Raw genomic sequence first — 10,650 nt, 5'->3', positions numbered from 1 at the left:
GAGCACAAGTGCTGTGAGGAGAGGCTGAGGGAGCTGGCGGTGTTGAGGCTGAAGAACAGGAGGCTCAGGGAAGACCTCCTGACTCTCTGCAACTCCCTGACAGGAGGGGGAGCCAGGTGGGGGTCGGGCTCTGCTCCCAGGAACCAGCAGTAGGACAAGAGGGCTGGGTCTTCAGCTGTGCCAGGGGAGGTTTAGGTTGGACATCAGGAAGAAATTCTTTCCAGAGAGTGCTCAGCCCTTGGAATGGGCTGGGCAGGGAGGGGGTGGAGTCTCCATCCCTGGAGGTGTTGAAGGTGAGACTGGATGTGGCATCAGTGCCATGGGCTGGGAACCACAGTGGAGTTGGATCAAGGGCTGGACTTGATGATCTCGGAGGTCTTTTCCAACCTGGTTGATTCCGTGGTTCTGTGATTCTGTGGGTGGCTCCTGGCACAGCACCTCGCCCAGGAGCACCCACAGAGAGCACCTGGGAGTGGAAACCCAAGAGCCTCGAGCCCAGACTGAGGTGAGTCCTTTCTGGGATGGTCTGAGCACTGCCCATGGGGTGTCCCTGGGAACGCTGTGCTCTGGCAGGTCTGACAGTGCCCATTTTGGGCCCCACAGAAAGGGAAGCTCCCTGGGTTGCAGCAGCACCTCAAGGCTGGTGCAATCCCCCTGGGTATGTCCCACCCTGGCTTTGTGCCCAGGGGAACCTCAGCTCTACCAAAGTGGGGCCAGTTCTCAGCTTCCCCCAGAGCCCCAGCCCACCTCCTGCACTGTTTAAAGTCCTTGGTGTCAGCTCAGACCCCGAGCCCTCCAGGTGTAAACCCATGTGAAAACACCCCCCCCTTCCCCAGGCTGGCTTTGCAGTCAGTGCCAGGTCTGAGGGCATTAGACCCCAGCCTGGGCTGTGCCTCCATGGGCCTCTGTGGCCACTCCTTGGGCCTGAATCTGCCTCCAAGTTTGTGCCAGAGCATGTGGTTGGTTAAAGAAAGCCCAGTAACCACAGCTGACAGGCTGTGACTGGGTCATAGAATCATGGAATCCTGGAATCTTGGAGTCACAGACTCATGGAATGTTCGTAGAATCATTAGAATCATTAATATTAGAAAAGACTCTAATTCTTTAGAAGGTCTGGATCATCTTGCACGTCCTTCACACCTCAGCTGAGTGTTGGGATCTGCTCACCAGAGCACTGTGCCACGATGCTGGAGCCAGACAGTGGGATAGTTTGTCTTGCTTGGTCTGAGCTTTGCTGCAGCTGGGAGCTGAACCCAATCCCTGCTCAAAGCAGCTGCCCCCAAGAGAGTGACCCCCATCCCACCCCTCCTGGCTGGGGACAAGGATCCCTGGAGCAAAGCCAGGGAGCAACAACATGTCACAGGAGGGCACTGGCACCTCCCAGCCACTGCTGTGGTAGGTTTTACATATGTAAATATACACTTATATATATATAAATATATATATAAAGTCTGAAGTCAGGAGAAATGAATCATTTGGCAGAGGTGCAGCTCTGGTTTGGTGACAGGCTCTGGCTTCCAAGCAGCTCTCCCAGAGAGCCTGGAACCAGCAGAGCAAAGAAAAACACCTCTGATGGGCAGAGAGGCCGGTGGGTCCCAGCAGGAGGGAGCCAGAGCAAAAGGCTGCAGAGGTGACCTCAGTGGGCAATAGAGAGGCAAGAGCAGTGCTGCTTCCAACTTAAATAAAGACAGATATTCCACTCAGTGCCTCCCAACCAGCCTCTCTGGAGCTGCCCATGCTCATTCCTCCACAGTCATTTAAAAAGGCCCAGGCAGAACTGCAGAGAGATTACCTGACCCCAGCAAACCTGATTGACTTGCCACTCTACCCGGGTTTGAGCTCTACCCTCTGCATCATTGCATTCCCCTGGAGCAAGGAGATAAGTAAAATAAACAAGGAAAATCAGAGTTTTAGTGCTCAGGGAGCAGAAACTGGGTTCTTTGCACAGAGAGCAGCTCTTCTCTGGGTGGTGCTGCCCTGCCCAGCGTGGGAAGCTCCAGCATCCTTCTCCTTGTCTGCCAAGGCTGCTCACCTCCAGCTGGGTCCATCCAGTGCTGCCCAGCCAAGTGGAAAATACCATGATGCACATCTTTCCTTGGCAATTTTGGGATTTGTCAGGGCAGTGAATAATCTCATGCCTTCAAAACTGGAAACCTTTCTGTGCCTTGTGAAGCTGCCCTGAGTGAGAGGAGGAGTCTGAACAGCAAGGTCTTGGCCTCGGTGAAAACACTTGCTGGTATTTCCACGTGCCACCAAGTGCAGCATCTTTCTCTGGGTGACCTTGTATTTTGCTCAATAGGATGAAAAATCTGAGTAATTCCAGAGGAACTGGTTGTGCCCCTGTGTAGGGACAAGATTTCTCTCAAGCTGGAATGATTGTCACCATCTTGGCAGATGATCTGAATTTAACAGGTTAAAAGTGCATGCATGGGATGGGGAAACTTAGAGAGAAGTGACCTGTGATCCATTACACTTGTGCACTGGGAATATACAGGATTTTGAAGCTCTAGTTTTGCAGGAGGGAAACTTTTCCTCTAAGCATTGTGGTTTCAACTGGTGCAATCATTGGAGCCAACTCACCTAGAACTACAGCCATTTTCCTGAGGAAAATGGGGAATGAGGACACCCAGACTCCCAAAAATCCCTTTCTGAACTGGCCAGCAATCACAACACCCAGCACAAGGGACTTTTTAGTGTCAGAAGCCACTTCAAAAGAATAATTCACCCTCCTGCAGCGACTCCTCTCGTGCTGTGTCTGTGTGTCCAGAGCCAGAGCTTGTGCTGGGGAAGGAGGTGTTTGGGATGGTGAGTTTTCCAGGGTAAGGCTCCTTCCTCAGGAGACAAAAGAGCTGGAAATTTTCATAATCACTGCAGTAAATTTCAGAGGATTTGATTTTATTCCAGGGCAAAATCTGGGGCATTGCTTTGGAGAGGGATTTAAAGAAGTGGGAGGCAGGAGGGGATGGTTTCCTTCCCAGACCCATTGATCTGCACAGGGGATGGAGAGGGACAATCCCCACAGGGCTGAACAGGCTACCCAGGAGAAAATTCATGCTGGAGAATGTGAATCTCCCCCCTGGGTGACACCAGGGCTGTGTCTGGAATTCCCAGGTAGACAGACCCTGGGCAGGGTGTCCATACACTGCTTTGCCCTCGTCCCTCATCCTTCAGCCCAACCCTTGCCAAGCCCTCTGATACTGCAGATGCATCAGGAACAAACTACAACTGGCAAATCATTGTATTTATGGCAGCAGTGTAATCACCTTTTAGCTTTCAGACCTAAAAACAGAGTTTCCTGACAGCTGGTTGTATCATGGTCCCACTAAACTCAACTCCACCAGCCAGGGCAAAAAATGCACTTTCTCATTCATCAGTGATTTTGAAGCTTTGACTATTCCAACTAAAAAATGAGAAAGGGGAGTAGGAGTCATGAAAATAGGAATATTTATTTTTTAAAGAACTGAAACACCTAAATACTGAGCTTTGGTGCTGTTTGAAATAGAATCCAACATTTCTAACCAAATGGTCCTTAGGATGGAAATAGAAATACAAGCATTTGACAACTACCAAACCAGGACATTTCAAATTTGAAAACACTTGGGGAAAAGTCTGAATTCAAGAGATATTTGTGAGCATTTGGGGGCTGCAGGAGGGGGAGCTGGGCTCCTGACAGGAAGCTTGAGCCATGTCCCCACTCTGCTCTTACTCCCCTCTCCTCTCCACCTCCTTGGCTGACTCCAACCAAACAGCCTCTAAAGGCTGGCTGTCCCAGCCACATTAAATTTATACAGATTTGGCAAAAGTCAGCAGCTGAGGACACAGAGGGAGGAATGGGGTGAGTTGGGGCACGAGGAACACGAGGACACAGAAAACAGAGTTTATGCATTTGCAGAACACCTTATAACAAAGAAAGACTAAAAAAAGCAATTGCCATGCAGTGCTGTTACATCCTTCTCCAGGACACTCCTTGTACCCTCTCCTGAAGCATCTTCCACTGGGTGCTGGGGCAGAGAGGACCAGGGCAAGGCTGCAGCCACGAGCTGGACTCCTCCTGTGGTTGAGGCACCTCTTTGATCCTCAGTCCAGGGCTGGTCTCCTCCTGCTCCCGTGTCCTGGTGCTCTGCCCTCGCTGACTCTGCTCCTGTTTCTGTTTATTTGTCCTCAGTTGTGTCATTGTCTCGACCAGGAACTTGGAAAGCTCCCTGGAACACTGGCCTGTGCTGCCTTGCCATCTGGCTGCTGGCTGACGACTACAGTAGCAAACAAAACCCAAACATTATAAAATAGGCCTGTTAACGTTGGTTTTTATGAAAAGGATAATAGGATGGGAAATGGGAGAGAGCCTGTCTTGTGCCAAGCTGAAGAGGAACCATCACCAGAGCTCTCCAGACAAGGAGCTCTCACCAGGGCTGCAAACACCCCTGGGTTTGAGGCTCCAAAGTCTGGGGGAACAGGAGTGGGGACACTGGGGCACGGGGTCAGCCCTTGGGTCTGGGGCAGACCTAAATGTCCTGGTGCCCAGGAAGTGTTGGCATCCTGCAGGGGGAACCAGCCAAGGAAAGGCAGCTCTGAGGGCAAAGAATCTTCTTGCACGTCACTTGGTGTTGACTCTACTGAGGACAGTGGCAGTGCTGCTGCTCCTGGAGGGATCACATCCTGCTCCTGGAGGGATCACATCCTGCTGCTCCTGGAGGGATCACATCCTACTCCTCCTGGAGGGATCACATCCTGCTGCTCCTGGAGGGATCACATCCTGCTGCTCCTGGAGGGATCACATCCTGCTTCTGGAGAGATCACATCCTGCTCCTCCTGGAGGGATCACATCCTGCTGCTCTTGGAGGGATCAAATCCTGCTGCTCCTGGAGGGATCACATCCTGCTCCTCCTGGAGGGATCACATCCTGCTCCTCCTGGAGGGATCACACTTGGAATTGGCCAGTGAAAAATGGGATCTGGCTCAAATGAATCGATCTTATCTTCAGCCTCTCTTCCTCCCCCTGAGGGGAACTCGAATGACTGGGGCTGCCTGGCTCAGCTCCCATTTCCCTGGGTGGTTCCGGGTGGATGGGCACTATGAATCAAAGTGTCACAGGGAGCCAGGAAATGGGCCAGGATGGAGAACAGGAGCTCAAACCACTCTACCACAGAGGGTCCAGGCCAGGGAAAGCCCAAAAAGACCTTCCCTGCCTTCAGCTAGGGGCTCAGGGCTGGGATTTTAGCAGCCCTCCAGCCCCTCAGATTTCCACCCCGTTTTTTGAGGCCATTTTTTGGCAGTTCAGCCACAGGAGCTGGGAGTTTGCAGCTGCCATCTGTTTTCATTGCCCTTCTACTTCAGTGGTGATGTGTAAACATGAGCAAGATGAAGGATTGTCCTGAGGGAGGTCAGAGATGGGGTGGGGAGGTGAGAAGTTGTGATGGAGCAAAGAATCCACATGGATTGAGCTGCACCTCCAGCCTAAAATTAACTCATCTGGTCCTTCAGCCACTCCTCCTGCGTGAGACCTGCACCCAGTTTCTCTGGGAAGGAAGGGAGGCTCTCCTGGTTTGCTCCATCCTTTCCCAGCCAAAGCCAGGCTTGACACAAGGCAGCTCTGTGCCCTCAGCACCCCCTGCTATCTGCAGCATTGCACTGCCCTTGTTGCCATGGGCAGAGTTATCTCACGGGGACTTGGGCAATGCAGCCCTGCCATTATCTCTGCTTTGCAGATGGGGAACCAAAACACAGAAAAAATGAAGGACAGGCCTGTGAAATGAACTCTTCAAGTTGCATGTGACAAAGCCCAGCAGTCCTCAACTCCCACAGCCATTCCCCGGGGCCAGGGAGTCCTGTCAGTCCCACCAGGAACTGTTTCCTTCTGTAGGTACAGACTTTGCTCTGCAGTCCACTCGCTGCAGGTCGAGGAGCTGTCACTTGGTCACCAGTTCAGTTAGCAGCTCATATTCCTCTTTCAGCTCCTGGAGCTTCATCAGAGCCTCTCTGATCCCAGGAAATGAGTTTTCCAAATGAGGCGTGCCTGGTGCACTGATAAAGAAGGCATCAATGGCCGGTCCAATTTCTTCTCTGTTCTCTCAATCCTTATAATGGATGAGGCATTGGAGCAGCCTGGTCTGGGGAAGGTGTCCCCACCCATGGTAGGGGTTGGAATGAGTGATCTTTAAGGTTCCTTCCAACCCAAACAATTCAATGGTAATTTCTCCTGTTTCTGGTTGTTTCCAGTGTGTTTGTTCCCCAAGATTATTCTTTAAAGGTACCTGCTCTGAAAGCTGTGTAAAAACGTGGGTACATGCACATGCACCTTAGAGCTGCCTGGATCCTAAGTGTGCTCAGACAGGAGGATCAGCCCCTCAGATTTCCCTGTGCTGGTTGCATCCCTGCTGTGTCCCAGCTTCTCAAGGAATACACATCTATGTCTCCAAATTTACCACAGAAGAAGGTCTGAATCTTACACCCAGCAGAGACAACCGAGGGTTTTATTGACTGCAGCACCATCAGGAGATCAGTTCATAGATTTACATAGCACTTGCCATGCAGGGATCACAAACTGCCTTTATCATTCCCTTCAGACCTGGGCTGCCTCGGGCCCTGAGTCATTATCTGATCCATGGAAGCTGGAATATCTCAGCACCTCAGAGATCAAAAGGAAACTCTGCACAGTTCAGAGAGAAGCATTTTGAGGCTGCTGAATGTGCTCTCTCTGAGCAGATTTCTCTTCCCATAGGAATGTTTTGCCACTGTGACCCAAACCTGGCAGCTCTGCTGCATCCTTGCAGTGGCACAGCTGAAGGGACCATCCCTGCCTCACACAGGGAGGGATGGAAAAGCATTTACATCCACAGAGCTCCACAGTTTTCCTCCACCACAGGAGCATTCCCACCTCCCCCAGCACCCCCAACACAGACATTATCCTGTGCCATCAAACAGGAGCCAAGGCAGCTGCACCTGGGGCAGCCCATTTGTTGGTCATTGTAACCAGGAATATGTAGCACTTTTCATGCACACAGCATGACAGACAGCAGGGATAGAGATTTCCTACCATTCCAGGTTGAGCACTGAGTACAAGTGTGTTCACTCTGGGATTTTTGACCAGCTTAGTGATTAAGTCCCACCATCAGCACGGTGGCTCAGCAGAACTTCTCTCATGTGGACACAGCCTGAAGTCCTTCCCCATGGCTGGAGCAACTGGGTGGCAGTGCAGCAAAACTGCAGCAAAGCTTGGCCTGGGAGTGCCTGGAGGGAGATGGTTGGTCATCCGAGGGTTCTGCTGCGGAAACACCTCCTCCCCTTTGGGAATGGTCTGATGTTTAGGAACAGGGCAGGATAACAGGAGCACAGGGTTTACAAGTGCCTGTTGCACCGGGACCTTCGCTGAACTTCCTTCATCAATCTCCATCAATCCTCCCTTTCCTACGCCCCAATCTGGGCTCTTAAACAGCTCCCTTCCTCTTTTTCCTCCCCTCTCTCGCTGCCCCCCAGCACATACGTGCACATTTCCTTTTCCTTAAGCAAACAATTTTCAGATTTAAAAGTGAACTCTCGCTGCAGGCTGGAAAAAGACAATGTGGCCTGGCTCCTTATCTGCTGCTATCTGCTGCTGCTTGTACTCACAACAGGCTGTGAGCCCAGATTGGCTTTACAGGAGATTTCAAGTGTTTATGAGCCACAGGAGGGAGAGAGAGGAGGGGAAATCTGGTAGGGAAGATAAGTCCAGGAAATAAGGCAAGTGACTGGAGCAGAGTCAACAAGCTGAGAGAGCAACCGGACACCTCCAAAGAGCCAAGGATGTGACTCAGTGTCACGACTCCAGTTCTTAGAGGGGATTCACCTCTAATGGTCCAGGGGGGTTGTGATTGTGATAGAAAAGGGAAACATCTTGATCTCTTTATAGACTTGGGATATTTTCCAGTTAGGAGCCCAAATGTAAGCTCCTCAATCCATAGGCAGGCTCCTAAAACAAACTGCTTGGTTTTCCAGGATCGTGCAGCACATGCTGGCTCCAGCAGGTCCCTCGGTCACACCGAGGGGTTTGTGATGTGCTGTGTAAATCTAGACCCTCCCTGGGGCCCAGAGCATCATCTGGTCTTTGTTCATGTGCCACCCAGAGCAATGTGCCTTCAGACCAACAGGACGAGGTAGCAGCTGCTCACATGGGCACTGGGATATTTTTATAATCACCCGGATATTTTTATAATCACCTTTTATCCCCACGTGCACAAGGTTTTTGATGGTAACTGGAAAAGCATGTAGGCTTCATCTGTAATGGATTTTAAGGACAAAAATATCTGGGCTGGTTGTATCCGAGAACAGTAATTCACCTTGTTCTAGGCAGCCCAAAATGTGTCTCTAAGCATGGCTGTGCAATGAAAAGGTGAGGGTGTATGCTCTTCCTCTGCAAGACCAGCTGGATGAAGTTTTCGTGCTCCGATGGTTGTTTCTAAGCAGGAAAAAATTGAAAACTGTGTTCTTTAGGGCAGATGGTCTGGTTTTACCTTAAAATCTGTAATTTATGACGTACCTTTCATATCTTAGCTACTGAGTATAAAGAGAGCCTTATGGAGACCAGAGTGACACTGATTTCCAACAGCCACCAGCTGGAGAACCCTGGACCACCCCACATTGTGCACTGATTTAGTGCTGATCTTACTGATTTAACTGCCTGAGTCAACACCATTCTCCTTTGGTTGGTTGACTGGGGGGTTTTCTGGCCCAGCCTTTCATTGGGGCTCAGCTATTCTGCAGTTTACTTGCTCCAGCATCTTCAGTTTTCCTGCCCTTGTTGTCCCAGTCCTGACACACACCCAGCTTCAGTTGTGGGCTCCAACATCGTCCTGACACACACCCAGCTTCAGTTGTGAGCTCCAACATCATCCTGACACGCACCCAGCTTCAGTTGTGAGCTCCAACATCATCCTGACACACACCCAGCTTCAGTTGTGAGCTCCAACATTGTCCTGACACACATCCAGCTTCAGTTGTGGGCTCCAACATCCCAGGATCCGTGTGCTCAGGCCACTGGTGATAACCAGTGCTCCCAGCAGTGCCTCTGCTCCAGCCCCTCCGAGTGTATTCATGGAATCAGGGAATGCTTTGGGTTGGAGGGACCTTGAAGATCATTTCATTCCACCCCCTGCCATGGGCAGGGATGCCAGGATATGCCAGGATATTCCTCTACTGCCTTCCATCACTGGCACAAAAGGGAAACAAACCTCCCCTCCTCCTTCACACAGGTTCCTCTTTCACCCACACACCTTTCCCTGTGAAATCCACTTCAAATCCCAGTTTCATCCCCTCCACACTTGTGTTGTCTGAGGGTAGTGGAAGGTAGTGGAACAAAAAGAGCTTTAAGGTCCCTTCCAACCCAAACAATTCTTGGATTCTATAAAACCTTCGTTACTCCCATCTCCTTTCCTTGCATGGGGAACAATTTCTTCCTGTCCCAGGCAATTTCTTTGGCCCATAAAGCCCTGATCAAAGCTGAACTCAGTCTCTCTGTTGTCTCTATTCCATTAGGGATGTCCTGGAGGCCCTGCAGGAGAACAGGGCTATGCCCTGACCTTGAGTCATTTCACAATACAGCAAAAGCTCAGAGCGAGCACTTCATAATATTAACCAGAGAGACTTCCCAACTCATCGCTCCTTTCCATATGGGAACAGTTACTCTCCCTTACAAAGCCCCTCTCCATGGAGAGGCTGCTCCGCCGGGCACTGAAACGCTTTAATGCGACTGGTGCAGCCCGAGCTGTCTGGTGACAGTGCGTAGACAAGGCCCAGGGTGTAAGAGCTCTTCAAGGGAAAACCTTCTGTGGAAAGGGCTGTAAAACACCATTTTACTGTGTTGTTCTAAATTTCCTCTCTATTTTATGGTTCATCTAATTCGAAGAGAAACCCTCTCAGCGGAGAAGTGGAATGGGAAACATGCTCCCGTGTCAAAACACTTGGAATAGCATCAAGCTCCTGTTTTAGCCATTTATTTCTCCTAATTTCACCTCGGGGTTGGGTGTTATTTTTAATCCTTTTCATTCATTCAGCTGTTTATGTGGCTTTTGGTGGAGCTGCCTTTCTTCTCTCTCTCTTCTCTCCTGCTCAGCTCCTGTACCATCCACAGTGGATCAAAAACAAGGTGAGATGTTTCCAAGAAATTAACCTCTGGAAAGAAATAATGGATGTGTTTGCTTGGATGGTTGGTTTTCTGTGGAGACCAGAGCAGGTGGAGCCCCTGTAGAGCTCCAGAAGTGTCCTCAGGGGCTGCCTGGTCTCTCCTGAGTAGCAGCTCCTCCAGGAGCTCCAGTCCAGGGTGGCCAGGGATGCTCTAAGGGAGCACCAGGACAAGACTTTAGGGTTTTGCTTATTAAAAAAAAAAAAGGAAATAAGCAATCCCAGAACAAGCAGATGAAAAGGGAACAGGCTGTGGAGCTGGGCTATACAAGGAGAGGGAGCTGTGCTGGAAACAAGGGCATCCTTGTGTTTTATATAGAAAGAATAAATATTGTTATGTCTTCTGGAAGAGGTTCTTCATGCAAAATTCACCAAAAAGCAAAGCAACGGTGAATCTTGCAGTGAATTTGGGGTCACAGCTACTTCTCTTTTCTTAAGAGGCAAAACTCTGCCAGAGAGAGAAAAGAGCTTTTAATTTCTTTTACTTATTTTCTTCTA

General features: G+C 50.4%; 1 protein-coding gene across 2 annotated transcripts in view; it reads left to right on the top strand.

Moving 5' to 3' along the window:
- The first annotated feature begins 486 nt into the window (after positions 1 to 486).
- FLI1 (Fli-1 proto-oncogene, ETS transcription factor) overlaps positions 487 to 10,650 on the top strand; it is a 106,953-nt gene continuing 96,789 nt past the window's right edge. The window contains exon 1 of one of the 2 annotated variants that reach the window (XM_029962103.1): positions 487 to 505. The gene's annotated coding sequence lies outside the window, so the exon portion shown is untranslated. Of the gene's footprint in view, positions 506 to 1,145; positions 1,396 to 10,650 lie in introns of those variants that run through there. The other variant, XM_029962102.1, reaches the window with a different exon arrangement.

Source organism: Manacus vitellinus, unplaced genomic scaffold (assembly GCF_001715985.3).
Source record: "Manacus vitellinus isolate BGI_N305 unplaced genomic scaffold, ASM171598v3 scaffold_41_pilon, whole genome shotgun sequence".
Taxonomy (NCBI): Eukaryota; Metazoa; Chordata; class Aves; order Passeriformes; family Pipridae; genus Manacus; species Manacus vitellinus.
The sequence above is the reverse complement of the archived record's forward strand: the minus strand, read 5'-3'. Positions and strand labels throughout refer to the sequence as shown.